The sequence below is a fragment of the Balaenoptera borealis genome (assembly GCF_965194805.1).
Source record: "Balaenoptera borealis genome assembly, chromosome: X".
Lineage (NCBI taxonomy): Eukaryota > Metazoa > Chordata > Mammalia > Artiodactyla > Balaenopteridae > Balaenoptera > Balaenoptera borealis.
Window position 1 is genome coordinate 14856796 of NC_138881.1, and position 18797 is coordinate 14875592.

The 18797-nt window shown below is 46.7% G+C and overlaps 1 protein-coding gene and 2 long non-coding RNA genes across 6 annotated transcripts in view; 2 read left to right on the plus strand and 1 right to left on the minus strand.

Moving 5' to 3' along the window:
* The window catches only part of LOC309620018, an 878206-nt gene that overhangs the window by 530008 nt on the left and 329401 nt on the right, over positions 1–18797 (plus strand). The window lies entirely within an intron of this gene.
* RAI2 (retinoic acid induced 2) overlaps positions 1–18797 on the minus strand; it is a 406186-nt gene that overhangs the window by 29044 nt on the left and 358345 nt on the right. The gene's annotated exons all lie outside the window — the stretch shown is intronic.
* LOC309620035 overlaps positions 148–18797 on the plus strand; it is a 92902-nt gene continuing 74252 nt past the window's right edge. Inside the window, exon 1 of the long non-coding RNA XR_014239393.1 lies at positions 148–340. This is a non-coding gene — a long non-coding RNA (uncharacterized lncRNA). The remainder of the gene's footprint in view (positions 341–18797) is intronic.

Sequence of the window (18797 nt, forward strand, 5' to 3'; positions counted from 1 at the left end):
CCCAACTGCACCCTTTCCTCTTACAAAAGGTCTACCTCCTTACTCCCTCCTGGAACTAGTTTTTCTTTAGAGAGAGTAACCTAGTTCAAGAGAATGAAAACTGAGGTTAGACCAAGCAAAAACCAAGTCCTGCCTCTGGTTAAAACTCATCAGCAGGGCTTCCCTGGTGGCGCAGCAGTTGAGAATCTGCCTGCTAATGCAGGCGACACGGGTTCGAGCCCTGGTCTGGGAAGATCCCACATGCCGCGGAGCAACTAGGCCCGTGAGCCACAACTACTGAGCCTGCGCTCCGCAACAAGAGAGGCCGCGATAGTGAGAGGCCCGCGCACCGCCATGAAGAGTGGCCCCCGCTTGCCGCAACTGGAGAAAGCCCTCGCACAGAAACGAAGACCCAACACAGCCAAAAATAAATAAATAAATAAATAAAATTTAAAAAAAAACCAAAACTCATCAGCAACACAAAGTGATCCTCAACAGTGGCTTCCACCCAATAGGTGCTCAATCACCAAGTGAATGAATTCAATTGTTCGACAGAACTCTTGCACCTCTGTTTAAGAAAACCGAGACAAGAATTCTCTGAACAACTGAGACATTCCATAGCGTTCACATCTGAGAATGTGTTCTATTACATAATCAACAAAGTAAAAAGAACTTTATTTTTAGCTACTGAACTTCACAGGGAAGATCTGAGTCCTATTTAAACTTCTCTTTCATCCCTAACCTTCAAATGACACTCCTATGATTTGCTTTTTCAATTTGTATTTTTTAAAGAAAAGACTCAAAGATGGCCTTGGGCATATTTAAAACAATACAAAACAACAAGAGAAATAAACCAGATGGCAAAAAATCATAAATCAGGACAAGTGTGCTGAACTAGCTACAAAGGAAGGCATCGTCAAACTGTAAAGGGAAGAGGCACTTCGTTCCTCATGGCTAAGTCTCCATTATTGCTTCCTTTCGAAGGAAAGCTCGGAGGTCATCTAGGGGAGGGCGTCATGGTCCCTCCCTAACCCGCCACAGCTCGACTGGAAAGGGCTGCATGATCATTGGGAACCCCCAAGGGTCACTACTCAGAGCAAGTGGGTGGTACACTGCTTCCCATGTGATAGAAAAAAAAAATCGTTTGGAAGGACTTGTTTTAATTGCACAATGGCAAAGGCAGGGCAAGAAGCGAAACAAATCAAACAAAAGAAAAAAACAAACCCTCACCCAACAGATCTGTGCTAACACACGATGAAAATTCCCCTCTAGAAAAAATCCTCCATCCCTATCTTTTCTAGAGACACCAATAAAAGGACACACCTTACAGAAACACCACTGACACCGTCTAGGCTGAGAAATACAAGAAAGAGACTCTAAGATTCAAGACCCATCCTGCTTGGCTGTGTCTTTGACAATGGACTAAATGTTTGGACCTTCTCATGGAGATAAGGGCTTTCGTCTGGGGGATTTTTTTGTTGGCGCTATGTGATGGCTGCGTGGAAAGTAAAATATTCAGGGGCATATATGTCAATAGATATCTGTGAAATGAATGGAAAATGAACGAACCTGCATTGGACTAGCCTTTCAGATCTTACAACAGCTGCCATATATTTCTAATGCATTAAACTGTTTTTCTTTTTAAACCAACAATAACTGGGCCTCTTAGGCAAGAACACATGTCTATTAGTTTTACATACTTACAAGTACATGCTGTTCTGTTCTGGCACTAACTTCTCACTCCTTGAGCCCTGTTTCCAAACATACTGAATTATTAACCCCAGTACATCATCCCTGCCCCCTCCCCTCCCCACAATATTTTATCAACACGACCCAAAAAGATGGCAGAAGGTTTACCAGGCCATGCTCATCAGTGTGGATTCACGCGCATGGACGACTCCAAGATCTCACCGCACAACTGCCTGCTCTGCACCACCCAACAGGTGCCCTCTGAGCGGGAGGAGAAATGCAGGGAGGCACGCCTGGGGGTCTGGGCGGTTTGGAGGATCACAAAGCAGACCTAAATCTGTCCACTTCCTTATCACCCCCAGCCCCACCCTTTTTGTTCCATGGCCATTATGAATGCTTCAGTTTGCTGTAAATGGCTTTTCTGAGCAGCTCAAGAACTTTGTGGATATGCAAAGGAGATAAAGGATCGGTGGTGCACTGTCTTCCCCACCTGCTTCCGTAGCCTCCAGCATTTTCCCAATTAAAGCATTGCCTTATTATCCCTGTCAAAGCAAGCACTGCACTGGATTGTAATCACTTCTTTAAATCCCACCTTTCCCTCTAGAGGAAGTACTCTGGAAGGGGGGCCGGCATCACTACTGCCTTGTTGATTAGCACTCTACCCCCAAACCTTGCAAGGTGCATGGTCTGTACTAAAAGTTCAATATTATTCGTTAACTGAATGCACAGATAAGTGAGTGAAAAGGTCTTCCTCTTTTAGGGCGACCAACCATCCTGAACTGAAGGGCTTCTCAGGACCTGGGATTTTCAGCGCTCACCCTGAGACAGTCCCAGGCAAAAGAGACTGTTAAACGGCTTGCCCTCTCCCTTCGTTTCCACATCACCAGATCCAGCTGGCAAACCTGCCCTGCCCAGAAGGTCCCAGCCCTGCCGCACCTGTATATACAGTTGCTGGCCTTACCCATCAGCTGGAGGGCGGGCGCGGCCTTCTAAGATGACAACCCTTTGTGCTCCATTTCTGCCCAACAACAAATGCCTACCCTAGCCCTAGTGCCTGGTCACTTTCTTCTTCTTCTTCTTCTTTTTTATTTATTTATTTATTTGTTTATTTATTTAAGGCTGCGTTGGGTCTTCGTTGATGCCCGCGGGCTTTCTCTAGTTGCGGTGAGCGGGGGGGCTACTCTTCGTTGCGGTGTGCGGGCTTCTCATTGCGGTGGCTTCTCTTGTTGCGGAGCACAGGCTCTAGGTGACCGGGCTCGGTAGTTGTGGCTCATGGGCTCAGTTGCTCCAGGGCATGTGGGATCTTCCCGGACCAGGGCTCGAACCCGTGTCCCCTGTGTTGGCAGGATTCTTATCCACTGCGCCACCAGGGAAGTCTCTGATCACTTTCTTTATGAGAGATGATAATGGTTTCTTTATTTCCCAGATTCAGAGAATGGGAAGGTGTCAGAATGATCAGGAAGGATGCCCAAATTTAAGCTGCGTCCCTGAGTCTGCCGAAAGGTGGGCATGGTGCCAGATACACAGGCGCTCCAGATGAGAAGCTGCTCCTCTCCCTTCCTCACTGCTTTCAGACCCACCCCAAGGCCCACCCTCCCATCTGTTTGCTAAGCTGTGTCGTCATTGCTGGCCGCAGGCCCTGCTCACCTCCCCTTCCTCCACCTCAGGGTTAAAGGAGGCAAGGTGATGGAGCGGCCTCCTCGCCCCACAATTCTGTGGGGGACGGGACGAGAGAACATGAAGCTGGCTTGAGTCTTAGGAGGAAGATAACCCAAGACTGTCCTTTCATTCGGGGGACAGGACACTTGCTTATGGGATGGTGAGTAGATTTTGCTACCAGTTTGCAGCAAGTTCACCCATGAGCATATCATTCTTGCTTATTTCTAGGATGCCCTTCTATAGACTATCTAGAAAAATAAGCTAAATCTGAAGGCAAGGGGGTAACTGGAAATAACCCCAATGTCCATCAATAATACATAAACTCTGTTGCTATATTCACATAACAGAATATTACAGAGCAATAGCGGAGAGTGAATTACTGATACGCACAACAACATGGATGAATTTCACACTGAGTGAAAGAAAACAGACACAAAAGGACATACCGCCTGATACACTTTATATGAAGTTCAAAAACAGGCGACTGTTCTCAAAAACTGTTACAAGTCAGGGTAGTGGTTACCTTGCGGGCAGGAGGAGGGGGTTATACTGATTGGGAAGTGAGCTTTTTGCAGGGATGGAAATGATCTATACCTTGATTTGGATGGTGGCTATGTAAACGTACACATTGACAAACATTTATTAAGTTATACCTTTAAGATGAACTCGCTTGATGTACTTTTTATACATCAATTAAAAAAGTAAAAGGAAACAAAAACAACAAAAATACAAAAGCAACGGAGGAGCTCTCCACTTTCAGCCTGATCCAGCAAGCCCTGTCATTGAACCCCAGGAAGCTTTCTCACCCCCTCTGTAAGTACATTATTCTACCTACCTGCTTTGGTTGTCAAATTAAATTAGATGAAACTGAGTGGTGCGGTTGTTCAATCTCATTTGTTAAATGTACGCTCGACAAAGGCAGCGCTGTCAATCTCAATGAAATTAGGGTCTGTCAAATGAAGGATCTGATGTTTTCTATTTTTTATAAAAAACAGCTTTCTGCATTTAGAACTCACTCTCAAAAATCTTTCCACCAGCTGTATCTCTCAGCCTATTAGTCAAGGACAGGCACCCAGCCAGCTGTTTGCTGCATTCGGCTTCCCTGTACATGATCATTTCAAAGGTCGTGTATATGTTAATTTACTACCTGGTTGTTATTTAAGAGGATTTTATTACATCATTTTATGTTGATTTATTCTTTCTCCTCCTCTAGGAAATTCTGGATTCTAAAGCAACCAATGGCGGGCTAGCTCTGGGTGAGTATGAGACTTCAAAGAAATCACTGTTGTCATTTTTCAAATTAAACATGAACACACACGAGCAATATGTTTTAGCTGGACACGATTACGATCGCCGTTGTCTACTAGAAAAAAGAAGTGGTTTAAACAAAAAATGTTCGTATTAAAAATTAAAAAGGAGAGAGAGCAAGCAAGAGAGACACCCACAGCAAGCCCTGTCTAAATAATTACTTCACAGTAGAAATGCCCAGATGGTGAATTTGACAATGTCTAGGTCTTAATAATTTGATTCAATTTACTTTTTTCCTGAGGGCAACCTAAAGGCTTAGCTATTTTATCATAAGGTCATATGCAGTGCCATTTTCTATGGGTTCTGTGTGGCCAACAATATCCTAAAGCTAGAATAATATGAGAAGAGAATAAAACACCAAGAGAAGAAGGAAGCTCTGGAGAAGGCCAGGTAAGAGAGGGGAGATGGCCAAGCCATGGGAGCTTACAGGATGGGACGGAGGGCCGATAGCATGGGATCCTGCACAAGGCTACCGCTACCCCAGATGAGGAGTTACAGTAAAGCTTCCTGTGGCCGTGGTTCAGGGAGGGCAGTGCTGATGGGAAAGGGAAATGGCAGAGAGCCCCCAGAAGAGGCGACCTGGAGAGATAAGGCGCGGATAAAAGCACTTCTTTGCTTCTAAATGAACAGTCCAGGGCCAGTTTACCTCTCAGCAGCACCTGCAATCTGTGGGACCTCACCCACACATGCTCCTGTGTGGGTTTCTCCATTTGTTTTGGAGAAACAAATGACTCAAGCTCAAACTCGTCAGTGCGTGATCACCATTGCTCTGCTCAAATGTCACATCCAGGCGCCCTTACGCTGCCATTCAGAAATCTATTAGCAGCATCCCAAAGTCAGGAACTTCCCTGACCTACTTTTACCAGGCAGGGGAGGCTTCTAATTCCACAATCAGTGAAACAGCAGAACGTTTAGAAAATGTGTGTGGTGGTGTGCTGGATCAACGCAGGCAAATACAGCCCTGGGGGAAGGTTAACAGAATGTAGCTTCAACGGCTTGCGTGCTTCTAAATGTGCCCGGGTGGTGAGGAGAAAGAACCAAGCCAAAGGGAGTCCTTCAGAACCCAGAACACACCCGCCCCGCCACCATCCCGGTCCCTGTAGGGTGAGTTTATCTGTGCCCTCCACACAGACGGACTATCGTCTGTATCTGCAGCCTCACACCCTGCCCTCCCTCAGTGCTGCAGACCACCGATCGCCCCAGCCCCAAGGAGAGGTCCGCGTGTTTATCCTTTCAGAACGGCAAACTCAAACTCAAATCATCGAATGCTCTATCTAATTATACCTCTCTGCCCCCAACGCCACCTTCCTCCTCTGTTTCCTTTCTTCAGTTACGTGGAAAAATACCTCTCCAAGAAAACATTAGAAAGAAACTGCTGCTTTGTGCATTATGATTTTTCTCCCTCAAACAATTCATCTTAGAATTCTTTGAAGATGTTCACACCTACATTACAACCGCATTTTGGAAAAACAAAAACAAAAGGAAAAATTCATTCAGGAGTCTTAAGCCCCCAACAGATCGAAACTATTTGATTTTGTTTTCATTTTTAAGGAAACAACCTATCGTGGCAGAGACATAGTTTTCGGCGTTTCTTTCTCGCTCTGTGTTTTATGATAAGCCATTTTCCTCGCGGCTACAGAGTGGCTTGGAATCTCCTTAAATAGCAATGCCCATCCCCCATCCTACTCCTTCCACCTCCGTATTCCCCACACCCCCGTGGGTGTCTTAAATGATTTCATTTCACCGCAACTTTCCACAATGTCACACCCATCGTGCACAGTACTGGGAGCAACACTGATGGGGAGCAATGGGAAGAAGGTTGTCCGTCTTCGCTGTAGCTTGAAAATGAAATACTACTTATCACTGTTCTCCCCTGGGTCAGCCACCGATCTCAAACTTCTCCACAGCAAAGGTAACTGGCACTGGCTTGGCTGAATCCCAGAGTGGGTGGTCAAAAGGCACCATGGAATTTGCAAAATTCCCAGACAAAATGAATGTATGTGCCAGAGAGCGTGTTTGGTTTGGGGAAAGGCACGGCTTTGCTTGGGATCCCCCGGAGCAGAGACAGAGACTCAAGGGCAGAGAGCTGATGTGGGAGGGGTCCCAGGTAGCCCCAGGGCGGGGAGTCGGGGCGGGCACGCAGCTGGTCCCAGGTGCTCTGATGAGCAGGTCTGGCCGTGGGCTGCGGGGCTCAGTCCCTCCGGGAGTTAATTTAACCTCAGTGCCATCCCCGGCTGAGATGGGGAAGCCATGGGGTCTGCCTCCCAATTCCACTGTGCCACTGGTTGGGGGCTGCCCCTGGGGACATAAACTCCAGCACCTCTTGCTTGCTCTGCCTCTGGGCCAAGCACGCTCCCGGGGCCCCTCGAAGTCTGCTGCGGAGAGCCCTGGGGAAGGGCGTGGCGGTGTGCAGACAGGCAGGTGGAAGGAGTGCCAGGGACGCAGGGGTCACCCCAGGCTTCCGTTGGAGAGCGTGGCTAGAGTGTAGGTGCTGCAGAAACCAAAACGTCGGAAAGGGCCACTGGGCAGGTGCAGGCCTGTTGGTTCCTTTCTGCGCTCCCTGAAGTCCCTCCCCGTGTCCCGGGGTCAGGCAGCAGGCCGGCTTCTGCCCAGGTCCCAGCTCCCTCGGAGTAAGTTGGGCATCGTTCGAAGTTGTCTGGACCCAGCCTTACAGGGCTCCCAGTGGGAAAATCTTGGCGTTGGAGCCCAAATCACAGCCCACAGAACCTGCAGCAGCCATTGGCCCGTTCAAAGACCCAAGTTTACCCAAGTTACCCCTAAGGAGTAACTTTTACACTGGGACACCCGGCTGCGGAAACAGTGCTGTCCGCAGAGGTGATGCCTGCTTTGCAGCAGAGTCTGAGCCCAGACAGCCTGCCACTCTCCCAAAGGCGGAGGAGTGGTCAGAGTCAAGGCCAGCAAGTCGACTGCTTCCTTTTTCCTGGGAAACCTGCTGGAGTAAGTTGGGGCTTTCGTTGTTGTTGTTTGATTTCTGCAAGCTCTATCTTTGTCAAATGCTCTCACAGGCAACATTAAGACAGCTCTACATATGGCCACCAAAAGACATGTTCAAGAATGTTCGTAGCAGCTTTATTTGCAATAGCCCCAAACTGGAAACCACCCAGATGTCCGTCAGCAGGAGAACAGATAAACAAACTGTGATACATCCATACAATGAGATACTACAAGGCAATAAAAAGATGCGAATGCTGATGCACGCGGCAACACGGACGGGTCTCAAAAGCACTGTGTGAAGTGAAGGCGGCCAAGCACAAAACACCGCGGGGTTCTAGAACAGACGAAACGAATCTATGGAGACAGAAGTTAGAATCATGGTTGCCTTTGGGTGATACTGACTGGGAAAGGGCACAAGGGGGCTTCATGAGGTGCTGGAGGTGGATTCTGTTTTGATCTGAGGGGTGGCTACACATGTAAACAGCCATCAGATTTGTGCACTGTGCTATATGAACCTCAATGAAAAGGTAAAAGAGAACAGTGAGTACAAAAAGGAATAAAATAAGCCGGCTCTAGAGAACACTGCCTCCCTTTCTCTGTCGGGTAACGCAATGACCAGCAGGAACTAGTGCTTCCCTAGAGCTTGGCCTCCTGAGGGAGAGAAAGGTCAAGAGGGTTCTCTTGGGTGAAGCTGGCATTTTTGCCACAGGAAACAGGGGAGACAGGAGGAAAAACTCAAAGTGAGAAGCGTGGAGTCTCCGGTAGGCCACACTAGTGCCTCGGGGGACTTAATCGGCACCCCCTCAAACACATCCACACACAGCACACTCACACACGACCACTGGGACACCCCACGTAGCCCACACGGTCACACACCCCCAGAGCACTGCACACATCACACATTCACGTCACACTCACATACACAACACACCGCACAGAGCCCCCCAACACAGAGCAGATGCTCATACCACACGGGATTACACACACACACACACACACACACACACACACACACACACACACACACAGCAGATGCTCATACCACACGGGATTACACACACACACACACACACACACACACAGGGGCGAGGAGCCCTTCTCAGAGGCTCAGCTCTGAATGCTCCAGCGCTGTCTGGGTAATCATCTTCCTCCTCCTGCTGCCAACCAAGGCCACTGTCATCATCATTATCATCATCACCATCGTTCCGGGAACATCCCTCACGGACAGGACGTCTCAGAGCGCACACAGCTGTGCCCACAAACACATCTGCCTGGGGCTGCCTGCTCGCCCCGAAAGCTGTCCAGGCATGTCAGGCTTACGTCTGGTTCTGAGGAATGAGTGTCCTGTCACCTCCAGCTCCAGCCCCGGCAGCAACCTTGCGGCGATGTCTATACACCCTCCTCCTCCCTTTCTCCCTGGCCTACTGGCCACTGCCCCCTCCCCAAAAAGGAAGCCTTGCTTCACTTTTGTGCAGGACAGTATCTTCCCTGGGGCCCAGATCAGCCCTGGCCTTGCAGACAATGCTGACCTCATTGCCAGAAGGTGGCAGAGAAACCAGCCAATGGCCAGCAGGTGCCACCTCCTCTAGATGGGTAGATGGGATGCCAGTGCCTCCTCACTGTTAATCTTTGCCACGGGCTTGGATCTGCCACATTCTGAGATGCTAGAAACCCTTTCTTCCACTGTTCTTTGTTACCTTCACTTGAAGAACTAAACCCACCAAGTCCATTTCAATATCTGTCGACCATCTGGACCTTCTGCAGAAATAGGTCTCCACACGCGGAAGGCAATGAGACGTGCCTGTCGGTGTACGCACAACTCCCCTCTTAGGATTCTACCCGAGAGATACGCACAAGCATGTTGATCACAGCTCCTTTGTGTTACAAAGACTGAAACAACCTAAATGATAACCAAGAGGGAACTGGTTAACTATCGTAGATTGTTGCTGGTAATACAGAGTACTACCAGTCATTGCAAACTATGATACAGATTGGTATGTCCTGACATGGAAATAATGTCCAAGAAATTATTTAAGGGGAAAATAAGTGAAAAGGTCCCGTGGCGGGAGAGAACCTAGATTTCCTTTTGTTAAACGTGTGTATACATGCAGAACGTAAAGAATAAAACCAAGCTTGTACCAGTTTTCTCTGGTAAGATTACAGAGGGTGTCCCTTTCTTTGTTTTAGATGTCTATAATGTTTCCATTTTTAAAATATGTTACTTTTTCCCATCCGAAATACAAGATGAGAGACTAAAACCTGTTTTCTAAGGGCCCATCGCTGGCTCCCCACCCATTCTTTTCAAAGTCTTGGGTTACAGATACTCAGAGGTAGCTGGACCTTGAAGCCAGGCACACCAGGATTAAATAGTGAGCCCAGCATTTTCCAGATGTGCAGCCTGGGCGTGTGACTTCACCTCACTGAGCCTTCTTTTCCTCCATCATCAACAAGCCTCACTGAGAGCCTACTCAATGCCACCTTCTGTGCCAGCTCTGAGGACCATCATTGTGGACAAAATCCTCACCCCTTTCCCACTTGGAGTTGTACCTATGGCTGTAAAATGAGGGTAACTTTGCAGGCCTGATGAAAGGATTATTATTAACATAAACAATTCCTGGCAAATAAAAGGCCTTTGAAAACTGTTGGCTATTCTTTTTTTTTTTAATATCCAAAGAGTATGACTTAGTTAAGGTAGGATAAGCTGCCTGACAAATCGCTCCACACTTGCAATGGCTCACTAACGGAAGCTTATTTCTTGTTTATGTAACAGTCTAGGGTGAGGGCTCTGGATCAAGCACTTCCATTTCACACAGTGATCCTCTCCAGGCAGAGGAGGCTCGGCCACCTTCCTTCCAAGGTTACCCTGGGACTTTGCTCCATCCCAGACAGCCAGTGGATGAGAAAAGAGTATGGAGGAAAACTTGGAAAGCTTTGATGGTTGGACTAGAGGTGCACACATCATTTTCACTCACATCCTATTGGTCAGAACTTAGTCACATGGCCACACATAAAACTGCAAGGGAGGCTGGGAAATGTAGTTTAGTTGGGTGCCTGGGAAGATGAACAAAACAGGTTTGGGGGAATAACCAGCAAGTGCTGCCACAGTGAATTAGAGGAAGCACACCTCAGAGACTCGTGTGTGTGTGTGTGTGTGTATGTGTGTGTGTGTGTGTGTTTGTGTCCAGTCTGCAAAATTCCAATGCTCAGGAAGCCTTTGTTCTGGAAAGTTCCAAAGCTCTTTGCTGAACTTTTAGTTTTCCGGAAGAACTCTAAGGGGACATCTTTTTAAACCTCTCTCTTTTATTATCAAGATTGTTCTGCCACCATCTGAGATATTACTAAAAAACATCATCAGCCCCCGGCTCTGACTTTCACAAGATTTGAGATGCTGTCAAAAATAAATGCCAACTCATCAGATTCTGTGTGAAAGAGATGCCAACACACATAACTCAAACTAAAAGCTGCAGATATGAGCTTTACCGTGCACACAGTATCATCTCTCCTCTTCTAAAGGAATTATACGCCAGCCAGCGAGTCCATGGACTTAATCATGGGAACTAAGAGGAACTAGAATTTTTTTCCTTAAGCTGGCTCTCTGCAGAACCAATAAGTATTGCATCTGTCTGTCAGAAGCTTACATTATAGATTCAGAGGGCTAGAAACTTAATTGTATAGTTCGGTTCACTTTTGTCATCCAGGAGACTGTAGAAAGCCCACAGGTGTGGCTGAGATATGACAAGATGTGTACAACATGATACTATTCATTCATTCATTCATTCACTTAATAAATACATATTGAGTGACTCGTCAGTTACAGCACTGTGGGTCCTAGGTTGAGGATATGAAGATGGAAGGCCCACCCATTCACTGTCTCGTGAGGGAGTCAGCTAGGTAGACACACAATAACAATGAACCAAGACACGTGCTGCAGGGGAAGCACAGATTATTAGAAAGGCCACTTGATTCTTTGCCATTGATGATTTACTTGGCACAGAAGCATAAAGTAACTCATCAGAAAGTCTCCTATGCTCATTAGATGAAATGACTGGAAATGCAAGGAGAAAGGCAGTGTTCTGGGGCGCCATGGGCTCTTTATTTATGCTGTCATTGGAAAAAGAAGTGGGAACAATACTAGGAGCTACAGATTTTGGATCCTGTGTACCAAATATCATGCATACCTGTCATTGATTTTGTCAGGAAAGTATCATCACTGCCCATTTGACAGATAGCATCTCTGAGGCCCACAGAGATTAAGACTCTTGCCCCATTATGTAGTAATCTGCAGACCTGGGGATTTGGTCTGTTTGACTCCACAGACAGGGCACTTTTCACTGCCACCCCTCACTGCCTCCCCACGTGGATGATCAGGGAAAGCAGACCCAACAGACAGCCATGGGACCCATGGCTTAAATGTACTGGTCGGGAGAGGCAGCAAAGGAAAGTGGGGAAAGAGGTCGGCCTCAGGAGTCAGTGCTCACCTCCTGGAAGTAATGTGAGGATAAACTCTCACCATTCATTCGTTGATTTGATTCAACAAATTTATCAAGCAACAGCTGGCTAGGTGCCAGGCGCTGTTCTAGGTGCTGGGGAGACAGCAGTGAACAAGTGAGGTGGGAAGGGACAGTGGAAGAGGGGGGAGTAAATAAGCCAAAATTTTTTGTCACACATGAGGGGGTAATGAATAGACGGCTTTTCATTCTGGATGTTGATAATTTGAGAAATGTATGTTAACAGAGTTTCGGGGGGGGGGGGGAATCAATTTAAGCACAAGAGCACTTTGAATTGTGGAATATATCTTCCAAACTCCTGGAGAAGATAAAGGACATACACATAGGAAAAAAAGACTCTTAAGGACAAGAACCCAAAACAATCATATTTATTCTTTTCTTGTCACCTTTCTATATTTGTAAATTTTCTAAAATAAGTATTATTACTTTTATAATCATAGAGAAACAAATTTACTAAAATGTTAAAGAAAAATAAACTTCAAAAGAACCAGAACCTTCCTCTCCTAGCATTTAGGCAGTAACTGACAAGTCAGCCAGACAGGGTGATGCTTCACCGCTATAGTCACGCGGAATGATATCTTATTTCAACACACTGCCTGATTATTTCAGAATTCACTCGCAGGGGTAGCCACAGGAGGAAATACACGCTCAGCACTGAGATATTAGGGACTGAGTCCTGAAGCTTAATTTTTCATTAGGGCATTGTGCCATTTTTCTATTAAGACAGGTTCATCTTTTTTTTTTTTTTTTTGAGAAGTGCTGATGTGTAAAACCTCATTTTCTTCCTTAGCACGCTGGCCTATGGATTTTATTTTTAATTGACTTCCAAGTGCTGCTAAGACTGGCAGAGAAAGTGGGCTGGTGAGCTGTGTTGCCACAGTATTCCTGGTGCCGGAAAGGAAACTGCAGCTCTGTGAGAACAATGCCTTGGAAAATCTGTAAAACCCAGTCAAACACACCTAAGGTTTGTATGAAAGGGCAGGCATTACTCACGGTGCCTTTGACAGTGAGAACGGAGACTGAAAAGCCATCCAGCCCTTCAGCAATGAATGTGCCCGGATAAATCGGCCAGGTCTAATTTAGAAGCCAAGGAAGAATTGTCTAATAATGTCTCAATATGGTGGATTCGATGCATTATCTTCCATGTTTTTTGAATAAAAGAAGATTCCTACTGCCCCTCCCCCACCAATATCAAATATAGAAATGGAAATATCCTCACTCGAACTAACAGGGTCTGTGAGGGACTTAGGATCTTAACATAAGATTCTGTTTCCTGCTAGAAATATTGTTTCAGAAAAAGTAGAAGCAATGATAGAAGGACCACAGGAAACATCTGTGTATACAAACACGCCAGCTCACTAGGAATAAAAATGCATTATGCATCACGAAGGTCTAAATATTTTTATTAACATGGTTTGTTAACCAAGAACTGAGAAATAACGTTCCCTGAGAGTCCCCCATCAAATGCTTTCTTCAATATTTCATTTTATTCTTAGGAGAGAAGTAACTCTGAAATCTTATCTTAGATTTTAGCAATGAGTTTTCTATTAAAAGTTATTTCTTTTCCGTCTCAGGCTGAGCAAAGCTCTGGGCCAAGGGGGTTAGGGAATTTGTTTCATAAAACTGACAGCTTGGCGAGCATTCAATCACTCGGCACTACACAACCCAGGAGAACAAATAAGTCCTTTTCTGATGCCGCTCCAGACACATTACGATGTATGTTCCATAGCTTTATTCCTGCATTCATCCTGTTTGCTTCCTGCAGCAACAAGAAAAGGAGGCAGAAAGCACATCGAAACCTACCAGGAAGCGAAATTAATCAATCACACTCTCATTTGGAAGTTGGAGAAAAAGGAGCGTGTTGGGTAAGCTGTTTTAGTGGTGCCTGGCCTTCCTTTCCAGAAGGCCAATACGTTCGGGGAGCTTTCAGCCATTTTGTTGTGCTGTCCCCAGTGCTTCCAGACACGTGTCACGGCAAGATCTGACAGAGGCTTTAAGGAGGCAGATAAGGCAAGCTCGGTGGCTGCCTTTGGCAGAGGTGGTGCCAAGGGCAGGCAACTGGCTTGCAGCCTGGGCATCTTTCTGGGCAGCAGAGACCAGTCTGCCCCAAGCCCTGCGCTAGCAGGGCCCCAGCTCAGAAACTTCCTGTTTAACAGGCCTAACTCAGAGCAGCTAGAGAAAGGAAACTGTTACAGAATTTCTGCCCTCCTTCCTAAAAAAATTACGGGGAGTTTTGGGTTTTTTTTTTGTTTTGGTTTTTTTTTGGTACTCATGCACAAAGCTCTGATTTAAAAAGTCTTGTGTGAGACAAAACTCATCTGTGCTGTGGGAAGATGGTGGTTACTGTTGGTGAGGGTTAATGAAGAGGGCACAGGGGGCTCTGGGGAGCTGGTGCGGTCCCCTGTCTCCACCAGGACGCTGGTGATGTGAGCGTGCTGTTTGTGAAAATTCTTCAAGCAGTGCACTTAATAACACATGCACTTTCCTGTATGTATGTTAGGAGTTTAGACAAAAATTTGAAAATAAAAATCTGTGATGGATAATTTTTAGGACTTCTCCCATCCACATAACTGGCTTTAGAAGTCAAACATTGCTAATAAAAGAATAAACCCTATCCCCTCACTGCTTAAAAATTCTGACCTATTTAAAGTGTATGTGAAATAGAAAACCTTTTTAAAATGCTGATACTATCATTTAAGCTTTTACCCACCAAGTCCTTTATGCTTGGGAAAGAATATACTGTAGGCAATTTTGCTACAACTAATATCCACTCCTCAGAAAGTGATCCAGAAGGGCACAGGGAAACGACAAAGCTCATTTTCACTCTACGACTCATTTTAAGACAGGCTATTGTTGGAGGCTCCTTCCAAAGACCCAAGTCCCATTTGCGGCCTTTCTCGCTCCTATGCTATCCGAGCCTTGTGGCCTGAGGAATCTCATCCTTACTTTTTTCACACCTTCCTCTATTTTTCTCTTTCTCTTTTATTTCCCTGCACGGAATTTCTCATACCTGCTGCTGCTGTCCACCACAGGAATGGACTCTGATACCTTTCCCTGTCACTGGTATCACTGGTGTCCTCAGATGAGTGTCACCTCACCCTCCATTTCCCTCTGCATTTCTGAATGGAGTGGAAGGCTTGTGTCAGGCCAGGCCTTCAAAGGAAAGGTCTGTTTCGTTAGTTTCCTATTCCAAGTGCTCCTCTGTCCTACCATTTGCAACACGTAGTCGGCTTATTTACTGAGGTTTATTTTGGAAGAGAAATAGTTGGAATGGGGGTGGGGAAGGGAAGTTTTGAGGACAAAAAAATTGTCATTTGGTTTCAAAAGAGTTATGAATAATGGAGGGCTATGGTCGCTTTGCAAATAAAGATCTGAATGTTCTACTGCTATAAATGATTCTGCATTTTGCTGCTTTTAAAAAAATAAAAAGGCTTTTCTAACCATATTGGACATAGGAACACATTATGTAAAGAAAGTGTTCTGCTCACCCAGGACCCAGTTTAACTATTCCCACGTCTGGTTAAGGACTTGCAAGTCCAGGATGCCGGCAGGACCATAGAATTTGTTCACTCACCTAACATTCACTGGAAATGCCCGGCTGAATCCCCAGATGGGCAGGCTTATAAGGCGCACGAGGCACAGGCTAGTTTCCAGGAAAGTAGAGTGGAGCGCTCAGGCTCCTATTTTAAGAGAAGCATTTCATGCAGACCCACAGAAGCTATCTGAAAGGGCTTGGGATATGTTCTTGCCTTTTCCATTCCCAAGCTCCCTTTCTGCTCTGTGGTGGCATCCCCATACCGAGTCCCCACGCTGAACTGAGTCTCCACTGCTTTGGCCCTGATCAGCCTGGCCGTCCAGACTGCAACTCCTCCCCCGGCAGGTGGGGTGACCAACTTGTCCCAGTTTGCCCAGGACTGCCAGGTTTTAAAGCTGAAAGTCCCATGTCCCAGGAACCCCCTCAATCCCAGGCCAACCAGAACAGTTGGTCACCTTGGTGGCAGGCCACCAGCCAAACTCCTCTCTACCAGCTGGGCCCAGTCAAAGCCTGAACCAGCAGGATTACCCATGTCCCCCAGTGCTTACAAATTCTGACCTATTTAAAGCATATGAATTTGGAAAGTGTATTTAAAGCTGCTGACTGAAGGTGCTCCTTGCTGTTGACTATGTCTGCCAGGTCTCCTTTCTTCCCCCATTTTCTGGTTCATTCACTGTTTTCATCATATTCCCTTCAGAACTGGGTGCTCATATGATTACGTGGGCCAGTGCCAAGGTTTTCTGACCACTCGCCTAGATCTGGGCCGCCCCATCCCTGGCTACAAAGGGAGGGTGGGACCCAGGTTCCCAAACTCCCCCCGCTCCTGGCCCATCAAGGGGCCTAAACGAGAGAAACCAGGGTGTTGTCACAATTTACTCTGTCTACCAGCCATTACCAAGTCCCACAGAGTCAGCCTCCTAAATGCTTCTGGAATCCGGCCACTTGCTTCCCCATTCACAGCCACCATGCCACTTCAGCTCAAGGTCAAGGTCACTGGTCTCCCTGGATTTCTGCAAAGGAACCTTTTTGGTCTACCTTCCCTCCTGCCCCAGTTCATTCTCCACTAGGGAGAAAAACAAAACATGTAAAGTAAATAATGTCACTGGCTTCTGTGAAACTGCTTAGGATAAAGTCCAAGTTCTTTACCAAGGCTTACAAGACCCATTATGATCTGGACCCCGCACACCTTTTCTGCTCATCGCCCATAACCTGCCCTTCTGCCACCTCAGTTTCCTCATCTGCAAATGAAAACAGCTGTTTCTAAATATTACTGTGCAGTTTAAGTGAGAGCATGTGAATTAAATTCCTGCCCAGGTGCTTCAGGTCCATCATGGATTTGGAGAACTTGGAATCTTCACCCCACCCACAGAAGTGGAAAAAGGAACGGGGCATTTGGCACTGGCCATCACAGAGAGGGGGAAAAGCAACAGATCTGAAGGAAGGGAAGAAGCATTCCATACAGTCGGGGGATTAAGAGCTTTGTGTTCCAAACATCCGAGATGGAGCTGAGAGTGGGTCCAGTTGAATAGAGGAAGGTGGGATGAGTGGTGGTGATTAAAAACAAGAGGGATGAGGGTGAGGCCCCACTGGTGTGCTCACATTTGCTGAGCTCACGCATGGGTAGATGGCACAGAGCTAAGTGGGAAGATGGAAGTACTCAAAGCACAAGAATTTGACATTTCACCACCGATTAATGGGGACAGACCCCTGTAAATAACAGAAATGAGGCTTTGAAGACTTGCTTTTGGAAACAAATGGGGAAATTTGCCTAGTTGTAATTTTTTTTTAATTAAACATATTATCAGCATCTAAGTACTACAGAGCATACTGCCAGGAGCCACGGAGGGTTGGGTTGTTCTAGATGGTGATTAAAATGAACTTTAGGAAGTGCTGCCTGGCTCAAGAGAATGAATGCTGGTTTGAGACCAAGCCACAAAAAAAAAAAAAAAAAAAAAAGACACATGATTCCTGCTCTCAAAAAACAAAACAAAACAAAGAGGGGGAAACAGACAGAGAAAGAAAAGAAGAAAAGCTCAGGTTCTGTGGGAGAAAACATGGATATGTATACACTTAGGAAAAAAAATGATTTTTTTTATTTTACAAATATTCATAAGAAGAACAGCCTAGCAGCTACTTCTTTACATGTGTATTTATTTTTAGCAAGAACAACATTCTCAGCACCGATGAAAGCTAGATCAAGAATTAAGGTGGCCAGGGCTTCCCTGGTGGCGCAGTGGTTAAGAATCTGCCTGCCAATGCAGGGGACACAGGTTTGAGCCCTGGGCCGGGAAGATCCCACATGCTGCGGAGCAACTAAGCCCGTGCGCCACAACTACTGAGCCTGCGCTCTAGAGCCTGCGAGCCACAACTACTGAGCCCACGCTCCACAACAAGAGAAGCCACCGCAATGAGAAGAAGCCTGCGCACCACAACGAAGAGCAGCCCCAGCTCTCGGCAACTAGAGAAAGCCCGCATGCATCAGTGAAGACCCAACGCAGCCAAAAATAAATAAATAAATAAATTTATAAAAAAAAAAAGAATCAAGGTGGCCAACACGACAGCACCCTTTCCAGGGACCTCTCTTGGCCCCCTGGCCATTCCCACCACTTCACCTCCAATCCTGCCCCAGGGCATTTGGCCTTTGCCCTCCAAAATGGACAAAGACCTTAATTAGGGTGAAGATACAAGGATAGGGGGACTCAGCTTTGTCACCTGTCTGCCTTACCTGCTTCACTTTTTTTTTTCTTTCCTGGTTAAGTTTTCTGCCACCATTTAATTGCAGAGAACAGCAGCTCGGACGGTAAATGGGCCGCTCCGCCCAGGCCTGCCCTACAAGGTTAGGCAATTCCTAGAGATTATGCTTCTTCCTTCCCCCTGCCAGGCTTTCCAGCCCCTCCCAAGGAGCCCCAAGTTAAAGTGAATGCACTCCAGAACGACTGCCAAGGGAGTGACCCAAGCTAACAGTGGTACAAGTAAAGTTGGGACTGACAGAGGGCCAGGTCCTCAGGACAGGAGCCGGAGGGAGGACTCTCCCAGCTGACGAGAGCCAGCAACCACCGCTCCTTGCGGGCCGGGAGGTAACGGCCAAGCCCCAGGCCACACCGCTTCAAGAAAGGGAGGAGCTTTGCTGGGCTGGGAGGGAGGAAGAGAGACGCAAAGCGGCT